The sequence below is a fragment of the Arachis hypogaea genome, chromosome 14 (assembly GCF_003086295.3).
Source record: "Arachis hypogaea cultivar Tifrunner chromosome 14, arahy.Tifrunner.gnm2.J5K5, whole genome shotgun sequence".
In the NCBI taxonomy this organism is placed as follows: domain Eukaryota; kingdom Viridiplantae; phylum Streptophyta; class Magnoliopsida; order Fabales; family Fabaceae; genus Arachis; species Arachis hypogaea.
The window spans coordinates 114,065,328-114,078,359 of NC_092049.1; the positions used below are offsets into that span (position 1 = coordinate 114,065,328).

At 39.5% G+C, this 13,032-nt stretch overlaps 1 non-coding gene across 1 annotated transcript; it reads left to right on the plus strand.

The window, feature by feature from the left end:
• The first annotated feature begins 1,074 nt into the window (after nucleotides 1-1,074).
• On the plus strand, nucleotides 1,075-1,182 carry LOC112745794 (small nucleolar RNA R71). The gene has a single exon (XR_003173705.1). It is a non-coding gene; the product is annotated as a small nucleolar RNA R71 (small nucleolar RNA).
• The last annotated feature ends 11,850 nt before the right edge of the window (nucleotides 1,183-13,032 follow it).

Sequence of the window (13,032 nt, forward strand, 5' to 3'; positions counted from 1 at the left end):
TGAATAGCCGTGCCGTGACAGGGTGCGTGAGCATATTATTCACTGAGAGGATAAGATGAAGCCATTGACAAGGGTGATGCCTCCAGACGATTAGCCGTGCCGTGACAGGGCATTGGATCATTTTCCCGAGAGATGACCGAAAGTAGCCATTGACAATGGTGATGTATCACATAAAGCCAGCCATGGAAAGGAGTAAGACTGACTGGATGAAGATAGCAGGAAAGCAGAGGTTCAGAGGAACGAAAAGCATCTCCATTCGCTTATCTGAAATTCTCACCAATGAATTACATAAGTATCTCTATCCCCATTCTATTATTTAGTATTCGAAAACACCATTATCACTTTATATCTGCCTGACTGAGATTTACAAGGTGACCATAGCTTGCTTCATATCAACAATCTCCGTGGGATTCGACCCTTACTCACGTAAGGTATTACTTGGACGACCCAGTGCACTTGCTGGTTAGTTGTATCGAAGTTGTGACAATTATGTATTGAGATCAGAGCACCAAGCTCTGGAGCCATTACCAGGATTTGTTCGAGCCTGGAGATCACAATTTCGTGCACCATATTGCTAAACCTGTTTCTTCCACCATTATTAAAGCCTTGTTGAGACTTTTGATCCTTCCATGAGAGATTTGGGTGATTTCTCCATGATGGATTGTAGGTGTTTTCATATGGTTCACCCATGTATTTTAACTCTGCTATTGCAGGGTTCTCAGGATCATAAGCTTCTTCCTCAGAAGATGCCTCTTGAGTACTGTTGGATGCAGCTTGCATTCCATTCAGACTCTGAGAAATCATATTGACCTGCTGAGTCAATATTTTATTCTGAGCTAATATGGCATTCAGAGTATCAATTTCAAGAACTCCCTTCTTCATAGGCATCCCATTACTCACAGGATTCCTCTCAAAAGTGTACATAAACTGGTTATTAGCAAACATGTCAATGAGATCTTGAGCTTCTGCAGGTGTTTTCTTTAGGTGAATGGATCCACCTGCAGAGGTATCCAATGACATCTTAGATAACTCAGACAGACCATCATAGAATATATCTAGGATGGTCCATTCTGAAAGCATGTCAGAAGAATACTTTTTGGTCAGTCCTTTGTATCTCTCCCAAGCTTCATAAAGGGATTCACCTTCTTTCTGTCTGAAAGTTTGAACATCCACTCTAAGCTTACTCAGCTTTTGAGGAGGAAAGAACTTGGCTAAGAAAGCCTTGACCAGCTTATCCCAAGAGTTCAGGCTATCCTTAGGTTGAGAGTCCAACCATACTCTAGCTCTGTCTCTTACAGCAAAAGGGAAAAGCATGAGCCTGTAGACTTCAGGATCTACTCCATTAGTCTTAACAGTATCACATATCTGCAAGAATTCAGTTAAGAACTGAAAAGGATCTTCAGATGGAAGTCCATGAAACTTGCAGTTCTGCTGCATCAGAGAAACTAGCTGAGGTTTCAGCTCAAAGTTGTTTGCTCCAATGGCAGGAATGGAGATGCTTCTTCCATGTAAATTGGAATTAGGTGCAGTAAAGTCACCAAGCATCCTCCTTGCATTATTATTATTTTCGGCTGCCATCTCCTCTTCCTATTCGAAAATTTCTGACAGGTGCTTGCTGGATAGTTGTAATTTAGCTTCTCTTAGTTTTCTCTTCAGAGTCCTTTCAGGTTCTGGATCTGCTTCAACAAGAATGTTCTTGTCCTTGCTCCTGCTCATATGACAAAGAAGAGGGCACAGAAAAATAATAATAATAGGGATCCTTTTTACCCAACTATAGAGGTTCCCTTTAGGTGAGTGGAAGAAAAGGAGACGAAAAGAGAGAGAGGGAATTTTCGAAAATTGTTTTTGAAAAATGGTTAGTGATTTTTTTTCGAAAAAAAATTAGAATAATTTGTTAATTAAAAAGAATTTTTGAAAAAGAGGGAAGATATTTTCGAAAATTAGAGAGGGAGAGTTAGTTAGGTGGTTTTGAAAAAGATAGGAAACAAACAAAAAGTTAGTTAGTTAGTTGAAACAAATTTTGAAAATTAATTTTTAAAAAGATAAGAAGATAAGAAGTTAGAAAAGATATTTTGAAATCAAACTTTGAAAAAGATAGAAAGATATGATTGAAATTAGTTTTGAAAAAGATCTGATTTTTAAAATCACAATTAATGACTTGATTCACAAGAAATCACAAGATATGATTCTAGAACTTAAAGTTTGAATCTTTCTTAACAAACAAGTAACAAACTTGAAATTTTTGAATCAAAACATTAATTGATGATGTTATTTTCGAAAATATGATGTAAAATTAAGAAAAAGATTTTTGAAAAATATTTTGAAAATTTTTGAAAATAACAAAAAAAATTGAAAAAAAAGATTTGATTTTTGAAAAAGATTTTGAAAAAGATAAGATTTTTTTATTGAAAATTTGATTTGACTCATAAAAACAACTAGATTTTAAAAATTTTTGAAGAAGTCAAATCTAATTTTCAAAAATTTAAGAGAGAAAAATGGAAAGATATATTTTTTTGATTTTTGAATTTTTATGATGAGAGAGAAAAACAAGAAAAATGATGCAATGCATGAAAGTTATGGATCAAAACAATGAATGCATGCAAGAATGCTATGAATGTCAAGATGAACACCAAGAATACTATGAAGATCATGATGAACATCAAGAACACATTTTTGAAAATTTTTTTTTATGCAAAGAAAACATGCAAGACACCAAACTTAGAATTCTTTAATGCTTAGGCACTAAGAATTCAAGAATGCATATGAAAAACAAGAAAAGACACAAAACATGCAAATGCAAAGATCAAACAAGAAGACTTACCAAGAACAACTTGAAGATCATAAAGAACACTATGAATGCATGAATTTTCGAAAAAAATGCAAGATGCACATGCAATTGACACCAAACTTATAACATGACTCAAGACTCAAACAAGAAACACAAAAATATTTTTGATTTTTATGATTTTCTAATTTTTTTGTATTTTCTTTTAATTTTTTCGAAAATCATTTTGAAAAAAAAGAAAAATAAGGATTTCAAAATCTTTAATATGAATTCCAGGAATCTTGTACTCTTTAGTCTAAAGCTCCAATCTGAGGGTCAGACATGGCTTAATAGCCAGTCAAGCTTTAGAATGGATTTACATCCATTGAGGTGATTAGTTGAAGACCAATCCCAAAGGAGTTTGGGTATGGCTTTTCAGCCAGATAGGATTCAACATGTTACCATGAAACTCTAGAATTCATTCTTGAAAGTTTTGAAGCCATAGAATAATTTATTTTTGAAAACATTATTATTATTATTATTATTATTATTATTATTATTATTATTATTATTATTATTATTATTATTATTATTATTTTCGAAAACAAAAGAAAAATTTTTGAAAACAAAACAAAAAGAAAATTACCTAATCTGAGCAACAAGATGAACCGTCAGTTGTCCAAACTCGAACAATCCCCGGCAATGGCGCCAAAAACTTGGTACGCGGAATCGTGATTACACTTTAATTATGTAAAATTCATTGCTCTTTCTTTTCCTGGCAATGGCGCCAAAAACATGATGCCAATACCACGGTTCACAACTCTGTGTAACTGACCAGCAAGTGCACTGGGTCATCCAAGTAATAAACCTTACGTGAGTAAGGGTCGATCCCACGGAGATTGTTGGTATGAAGCAAGCTATGGTCACCTTGTAAATCTCAGTCAGGCGAATATAAGATGGATGTGGATTTTTCGAATATAATTAATAAATAAACAGAAAATAGGGATAGAGACACCTATGTAATTCATTGGTGAGAATTTCAGATAAGCGTATAGAGATGCTTTCGTTCCTCTGAATCTCTGCTTTCCTGCTGTCTTCATCCAATCGGTCTTACTCCTTTCTATGGCTGGCTTTATGCAAGGGCATCACCGTTGTCAATGGCTACATCCCCTCCTCTTGTGAAAATGGTCCAAGATGCCCTGTCACGGCACGGCTAATCATCTGAGGTTCCCGATCATGCTGGAATAGGATTCACCCTCCTTTTGCGTCTGTCACTACGCCCAGCAATCGCGAGTTTGAAGCTCGTCACAGTCATTCAATCATTGAATCCTACTCGGAATACCACAGATAAGGTTTAGACTTTCCAGATTCTCTTGAATGCCGTCATCATTCTAGCTTACACCACGAAGATTCCGATTAAGAGATCTAAGAGACACTCATTCAATCTAATGTAGAACGGAAGTGGTTGTCAGGCACGTATTTATAGGGAATGATGATGATTGTCAGGTTCATCACATTCAGGTTGAAGTGTGAATGAATATCTTAGAAGCGAAATAAGATGAATTGAATAGAAAACAGTAGTACTTTGCATTAATCTTTGAGGAACAACAGAGCTCCACACCTTAATCTATGGAGTGTAGAAACTCTACGTTGAAAATACATAAGTGAAAGGTCCAGGAATGGCCGAGAGGCCAGCCCCCAAAACGTGATCACAGGATTCGAATACAATCCAGGATCCAAAGATGATCCAAAGATGTCTAATACAATAGTAAAAAGTCCTATTTATAATAAACTAGCTACTAGGGTTTACAAAAGTAAGTAATTGATGCATAAATCCACTTCCGGGGCCCACTTGGTGTGTGCTTGGGCTAAGCTTGAGTGTTGCACGTGTAGAGGTCCTTCTTGGAGTTGAACGCCAGCTTTTGTGCCATTTTGGGCGTTGAACTCCACTTTGCAACTTGTTTCTGGCGCTGGACACCAGAATTGGGCAGAGAGCTGGCGTTGAACGCCAGTTTGCATCGTCTAAACTCGGGCAAAGTATGGACTATTATATATTTCTGGAAAGCCATAGATGTCTACTTTCCAAAGCAATTGGAAGCGCGCCATTTTGAGTTATGTAGTCCTAGAAAATCCATTTTGAGTGCAGGGAGGTCAGAATCCAACAACATCAACAGTCCTTCTTCAACCTCTGAATCTGATTTCTGCTCAAGTCCCTCAATTTCAGCCAGAAAATACCTGAAATCACAGAAAAATACACAAACTCATAGTAAAGTCCAGAAATATGAATTTAACATAAAAACTAATGAAAATATCCCGAAAAGTAACTAGATTCTACTGAAAACATACTAAAAACATTGCCAAAAAGCGTATAAATTATCCGCTCATCATGCAGTAATGGAGAATAGGTTGGAGTTTTGGAGATGCTTTGTCTTCTGAATATATGCTTTCCTCTATCTTCTGATTCACGCACGCACGTCCTCCTATGGCAAGCTGTGTGTAGGTGGATCACCGTTGTCAATGGCTACCATCCATCCTTCCAGTGAAAAGGGTCCAGTTGCGCTGTCACCGCACGGCTAATCATCTGCAGGTTCTCAGTCGTACCGGAATAGGATTTACTATCCTTTTGCGTCTGTCACTACGCCCAGCACTCGCGAGTTTGAAGTTCGTCACAGTCATCCAATCCCAGAATCCTACTCGGAATACCACAGACAAGGTTTAGATTTTCCGGATTCTCATGAATGCCGCTATCAATCTAGCTTATACCACGGAGATTCTGATTAAGGAATCTAAGAGATATTCATTCAATCTGATGTAGAATGGAGGTGATTGTCAGACACACGTTCATGGATTGAGGAAGGTGATGAGTGTCATGAATCATCACCTTCTCCATAATTAGGCGCGAATGGATATCTTAGATAGGAACACGCATGTTTGAATGGAAAACAGAAATACTTGCATTAATTCATTGAGACACAGCAGAGCTCCTCACCCCCAACAATGGAGTTTAGAGACTCATGCCGTCAAGGAGTACAAAGTTCAGATCTAAAATGTCATGAGATACAAAATAAGTCTCTAAAAGTTGTTTAAATACTCAACTAGTAACCTAGGTTTACAGAAAATGAGTAAACTATGATAGATAGTGCAGAAATTCACTTCTGGAGCCCACTTGGTGTTTGCTGGGGCTGAGACTAAAGCTTCTCATGTGCATAAGGCTGTTTTAGGCATTCAACGCCAGTTTTGGATCCTTTTGTGGCGTTGAACTCCAACTTTTGATCCTTTTCTGGCGCTGGACGCCAGAATTGGGCAGAGAACTGGCGTTGAACGCCAGTTTACATCATCTATCCTTGAGTAAAGTATGGACTATTATATATTGCTGGAAAGGCCTGGATGTCAACTTTCCAACGCAATTAGAAGCACGCCATTTGAAGTCCTGTAGCTCCAGAAAATCCATTTTGAGTGTAGGGAGGTCAGAATCCAACAACATCAGCAGTCCTTTTTCAGCCTAAATCAGATTTTTGCTCAGCTCCCTCAATTTCAGCCAGAAAATACCTGAAATTACAGAAAAACACACAAACTCATAGTAAAGTCCAGAAATGTGGATTTTTCCTAAAAACTAATGAAAATAAACTAAAAACCAACTAAGACCTACTAAAATCTATATGAAATTAACCCCAAAAAGCGTATAAAATATCCGCTCATCACAACACCAAACTTGAACTGTTGCTTGTCCTCAAGCAACTAGACAAATAACATAGAAGACTAATAAGTCAAGAAGCAATAATATCTTAGAGTTTTTGAGTGAAGCTCAGATTCTAATTAGATGAGCGGGACTAGTAGCTTTTTGCTTCCGAACAGTTTTGGCATCTCACTTTATCCATTGAAGCTCAGAGTGATTGGCATCTATAGGAACTTAGAATTCAGATAGTGTTATTGATTCTCCTATTTCAGTATGATGATTCTTGAACACAGCTACTTTATGAGTCTTGGCTGTGGCCCTAAGCACTTTGTTTTCCAGTATTACCACTGGATACATAAATGCCACAAACACATAATTGGGTGAACCTTTTCAGATTGTGGCTCAGCTTTGCTAAAGCCCCCAATTAGAGGTGTCCAGGGTTCTTAAGCACACTCTTCTTTTTGCTTTGGACCTTGACTTTAACCGCTCAGTCTCAAGTTCTCACTTGACACCTTCACGCCACAAGCACATGGTTAGGGACAGCTTGGTTTAGCCGCTTAGGCCAGGATTTTATTCCTTTAGACCCTCCTATCCACTGATGCTCAAAGCCTTGGGATCCTTTTTATTTGCCCCTTGCCTTTTGGTTTTAAGGGTTATTGGCTTTTTCTGCTTGCTTTTTTTTTTTGCAAGCTTTGTTCTTTGCTGCTTTTTCTTGCTTCAAGAATCATTTTTATGATTTTTCAGATTATCAATAACATGTCTCATGTTCATCATTCTTTCAAGAGCCAACATATTTAACAGTCTTAAACAACAAATTCAAAAGACATATGCACTGTTCAAGCATTCATTCAGAAGACAGAAAGCATTGCCACCAAATGTTACTAATTAGAATTTTTCTTATTAAAAACTCGAATTTTATTGCCTCTTATTCAAAAGATCTACTATTTTATTCATGTTTGCTGATGATGAGAAAAATAAACTATAACTTAATTGGAGATAAAATCATAATAGACACTAATTACTACCATATGACTTCTAAGGTAAATTCCTATAACGACAACTATCACAGAGTTAAAGCAGAAATTGGAATTTAACAACCTTAGTTCTGGGAAACGGGTGTTCCTCGGATCTTTGGGGTGCTTGGTCCTTCAAGAGATAACTTCTGGCGCTTCAAATCCCTCAAGTCACGCCCTTGCTCCTCTTGTTCTTTAATCAGATAGCAAAGAATTTGACTTTGTTCCTTCTGTTCTTTTATGATTTGTTCCATAGCTTCTTGCATCTTGGTAACTGATGTTTCAAGATACTCCCAATATTCAGATTGAGGGATTTCTGGGAGAAATTCCTGTGTTTTCTTCTTGATGGGATCATCCTGTGCTTGTTGTTTTTCCATTGATGCTTTGGTGATTGGTTTCTCAACTGAGATATACTCAGTTATTCCCATCCTTACTCCAGCGTCCTTGCAGAGCAGAGAAATCAAGCTTGGATAAGCCAACCTGGCCTCTTTAGAATTTTTGTTAGCAATTTTGTAGAATTCAGTTGAAATCAGTTGATGAACTTCCACTTCTTTTCCCATCATGATGCAATGGATCATCACTGCTCTTTTAACAGTGACTTCAGAACGGTTGCTAGTGGGCAACAGAGAATGCCCAATGAAGTCCAACCATCCTCTGGCGACTAGTGTGAGATCTTCTCTTTTGAGTTGATTTGGAACACCCTTTGTGTTGGTGGTCCACCTGGCTCCAGGGATACATATATCCTCTAGAATCATATCCAGGCCCTTGTCTGTTCTCATCATTCTCCTGTTGAAGGAGTCTGGATCATCTTTCAGCTGAGGTAGCTTTAAGATCTCTCTGATCTTGTCAGGGTTAGTATGAACAATCTTTCCTCTGACCATGGTTCGATATTCACAGAAAGCAGTTCCAGATAGTTTTTGCTTGTCTGTTAGTCTGTGGATGATATGGAGTCGCCACCTTGTGGTGAATCCCATACCGAACCATGGTGGAGTAAAGCTGTTTGTTGCAGAAGTGGGTGCCCCCATCACTGATTAGTACTCTAAGGACACCAAACCTGCTAAAGATATGTTTATGGAGGAACTTCAGCACTGTTTTAGTATCATTGGTGGGTGTGGCAATGGCCTCAACCCATTTTGATACATAGTCAACTGCCACCAGAATATAAGTGTTTGAGAATGATGGTGGGAAAGGTCCCATGAAGTCAATTCCCCATACGTCAAATAACTCAATCTCCAAGATTCCTTGTTGAGGCATGGCGTAACCATGAGGCAGATTACCAGCTCTTTGGCAACTGTCACAGTTACGTACAAACTCTCGAGAATCTTTATAGAGTGTGGGCCAATAGAAGCCACATTAGAGGACCTTGGTGGCTGTTCGCTCACCTCCGAAATGGCCTCCATATTGTGATCCATGGCAATGCCATAGGATCCTCTGTGCTTCTTCTCTAGGCACACACCTACGGATTATTCCGTCTGCACATCTCTTAAAGAGATAGGGTTCATCCCACAAGTAGTACTTTGCATCAGTAATTAATTTTTTCTTTTGTTGCCTGTTGTACTCTTTGGGTATGAACCTTGCAGCTTTATAGTTTGCAATGTCTGCAAACCATGGTGTTTCTTGAATGGCAAATAAATGCTCATCCGGAAAAGTCTCAGAGATCTCAGGAGAGGGGAGGGACGTCCCTTCTACTGGCTCTATCCGGGACAGATGATCAGCCACTTGGTTCTCTGTCCCTTTTCTGTCTCTTATTTCTATATCAAACTCTTGCAGAAGCAACACCCATCTGATGAGCCTGGGTTTTGAAAATCCTGCTTTGTGAGTAGATATTTAAGAGCAGCATGGTCAGTATACACAATCACTTTTGATCCTACTAAGTATGATCTGAACTTGTCAATGGCATAAACCACTGCAAGCAATTCTTTTTCTATGGTTGTGTAATTTTTCTGGGCATCATTTAAAACGCGGCTAGCATAATAAATGACATGCAAAATCTTGTCATGCCTCTGTCCCAATACTGCACCAATGGTGTGATCACTGGCATCACACATTAGCTCAAATGGTAATGTCCAATCTGGTGCAGAGATAACTGGTGCTGTGACCAGCTTGGCTTTCAGCATTTCAAACGCCTGCAGACACTCTGTGTCAAACACAAATGGCGTGTCAGCAGCTAGCAGATTGCTCAGAGGTTTTGCGATTTTTGAAAAATCCTTTATAAACCTCCTATAAAATCCTGCATGCCCCAGAAAGCTTCTAATTGCCTTAACATTGGCAGGTGGTGGTAATTTTTCAATTACCTCTATTTTTGCTTGATCCACCTCTATTCCCTTATTTGAGATTTTATGCCCAAGGACAATCCCTTCAGTCACCATAAAGTGATATTTTTCCCAGTTTAAAACCAGGTTGGTCTCTTGGTATCTTTTTAGAACTAGTTTCAGGTGATCAAGACAGGAGCTGAATGAGTCTCCATACACTGAGAAGTCATCCATGAAGACTTCCAGAAATTTTTCCACCATATCAGAGAAAATAGAGAGCATGCATCTCTGGAAGGTTGCAGGCGCATTACACAGCCCAAATGGCATCCTTCTGTAAGCAAACACTCCAGATGGACATGTGAATGCTGTTTTCTCTTGATCCTGGGGATCTACTGCAATCTGGTTATAGCCTGAGTAGCCATCCAAAAAGCAGTAATAATCATGACCTGCCAGTCTTTCTAGCATCTGGTCTATGAATGGTAAAGGAAAATGATCCTTTCTGGTGGCTGTATTGAGCCTTCTGTAGTCAATACACATGCGCCACCCTGTAACTGTTCTTGTAGGAACCAGTTCATTTTTTTCATTATGGATCACTGTCATGCCTCTCTTTTTTGGGACGACTTGGACAGGACTCACCCAGGGGCTATCAGAGATAGGATAAATAATCCCAGCCTCTAGTAATTTGGTGACCTCTTTCTGCACCACTTCCTTCATGGCTGGATTTAGCCGCCTCTGTGGTTGAACCACTGGTTTAGCATTATCCTCCAATAAGATTTTGTGCATGCATCTGGCTGGGCTTATGCCCTTAAGGTCACCTATGGACCACCCAAGAGCTGTCTTGTGTGTCCTTAGCACTTGAATAAGTGCTTCCTCTTCCTGTGGATTTAAAGCAGAGCTTATGATCACTGGAAAAGTATCACCTTCTCCCAGAAATGCGTATTTCAGAGATGGTGGTAATGGTTTGAGCTCGGGTTTAGGAGGTTTTTCCTCTTCCAGAGGAAATTTTAGAGGCTCTTTCATTTCCTCTGAATCCTCCAAGTCAGGTTGAACATCTTTAAAGATGTCTTCCAACTCTGATTCGAGACTCTCAGCATAAGATCAACATGGCTGAGAGTCTCGAATCGGAGTTGGAAGACATCTTTAAAGATGTTCAGCCTGATTTGGAGGATTCAGAGGACATGAAAGAGCCTCTGAAATTTCTTCTGGAAGAGGAAAAACCTCCTAAACCTGAGCTCAAGCCATTACCACCATCCTTGAAATATGCATTTCTGGGAGAAGGTGACACTTTTCCAGTGATCATAAGCTCTGCTTTAAATTCACAGGAAGAGGAAGCACTTATTCAAGTGCTAAGGACACACAAGACAGCTCTTGGGTGGTCCATAAGTGACCTTAAGGGCATAAGCCTAGCTAGATGCATGCACAAAATCTTATTGGAGGATAATGCTAAACCAGTGGTTCAACCACAGAGGCGGCTGAATCCAGCCATGAAAGAAGTGGTGCAGAAAGAGGTCACCAAATTACTAGAGGCTGGGATTATTTATCCTATTTCTGATAGCCCCTGGGTGAGCCCTGTCCAAGTCGTCCCAAAAAAGGGAGGTATGACAGTGATTCATAATGAAAAAAATGAACTGGTTCCTACAAGAACAGTTACAGGGTGGCGCATGTGTATTGACTACAGAAGGCTCAATACAGCCACCAGGAAGGATCATTTTCCTTTACCATTCATAGACCAGATGCTAGAAAGACTAGCAGGTCATGATTACTACTGCTTTTTGGATGGCTACTCAGGCTATAACCAGATTGCAGTAGATCCCCAGGATCAAGAGAAAACAGCATTCACATGTCCATCTGGAGTGTTTGCTTATAGGAGGATGCCATTTGGGCTGTGTAATGCACCTACAACCTTCCAGAGATGCATGCTCTCTATTTTTTCTGATATGGTGGAAAAATTTCTGGAAGTCTTCATGGATGACTTCTCAGTATATGGAGACTCATTCAGCTCCTGTCTTGATCACCTGAAACTTGTTCTGAAGAGATGCCAAGAGACCAACCTAGTTTTAAACTGGAAAAAATGTCACTTCATGGTGACTGAGGGGATTGTCCTTGGGCATAAAATCTCTAACAAAGGAATAGAGGTGGATCAAGCAAAAATAGAGGTAATTGAAAAATTACCACCACCTGCCAATGTTAAGGCAATCAGAAGCTTTCTGGGGCATGCAGGATTCTATAGAAGGTTTATAAAGGATTTTTCAAAAATCGCAAAACCTCTAAGCAATCTGCTAGCTGCTGACACGCCATTTGTGTTTGACATAGAGTGCCTGCAGGCGTTTAAAATGCTGAAAGCTAAGCTGGTCACAGCACCAGTTATTTCTGCACCAGATTGGACATTACCCTTTGAGCTAATGTGTGATGCCAGTGATCATGCTATTGGTGCAGTAATGGGACAGCGGCATGACAAGCTTCTGCATGTCATTTATTATGCTAGCCGCGTTTTAAATGATGCTCAGAAAAATTACACAACCACAGAAAAAGAATTACTTGCAGTGGTTTACGCCATTGATAAGTTCAGATCATACTTAGTAGGATCAAAAGTGATTGTGTATACTGACCATGCTGCTCTTAAATATCTACTCACAAAGCAAGATTCAAAACCCAGGCTCATCAGATGGGTGTTGCTTCTGCAAGAGTTTGATATAGAAATAAGAGACAGAAAAGGGACAGAGAACCAAGTGGCTGATCATCTGTCCCGGATAGAGCCAGTAGAAGGGACGCCCCTCCCCTCTCTTGAGATCTCTGAGACTTTTCCGGATGAGCATTTATTTGCCATTCAGGAAACACCATGGTTTGCCGATATTGCAAACTATAAAGCTGCAAGGTTCATACCCAAGGAGTACTACAGGATACAAAAGAAGAAATTAATTACTGATGCAAAGTACTACTTGTGGGATGAACCCTATCTCTTTAAGAGATGTGCAGACGGAATAATCCGTAGGTGTGTACCTAGAGAAGAAGCACAGAGAATCCTACGGCATTGCCATGGATCTCAATATGGAGGCCATTTCGGAGGCGAGCGAACAGCCACCAAGGTCCTCCAATGTGGCTTCTATTGGCCCACACTCTATAGAGATTCCCGAGAGTTTGTACGTAACTGTGACAGTTGCCAAAGAGCTGGTAATCTGCCTCATGGTTACGCCATGCCTCAACAAGGAATCTTGGAAATTGAGTTGTTTGACGTATGGGGAATTGACTTCATGGGACCTTTCCCACCATCATTCTCAAACACTTATATTCTGGTGGCAGTTGACTATGTATCAAAATGGGTTGAGG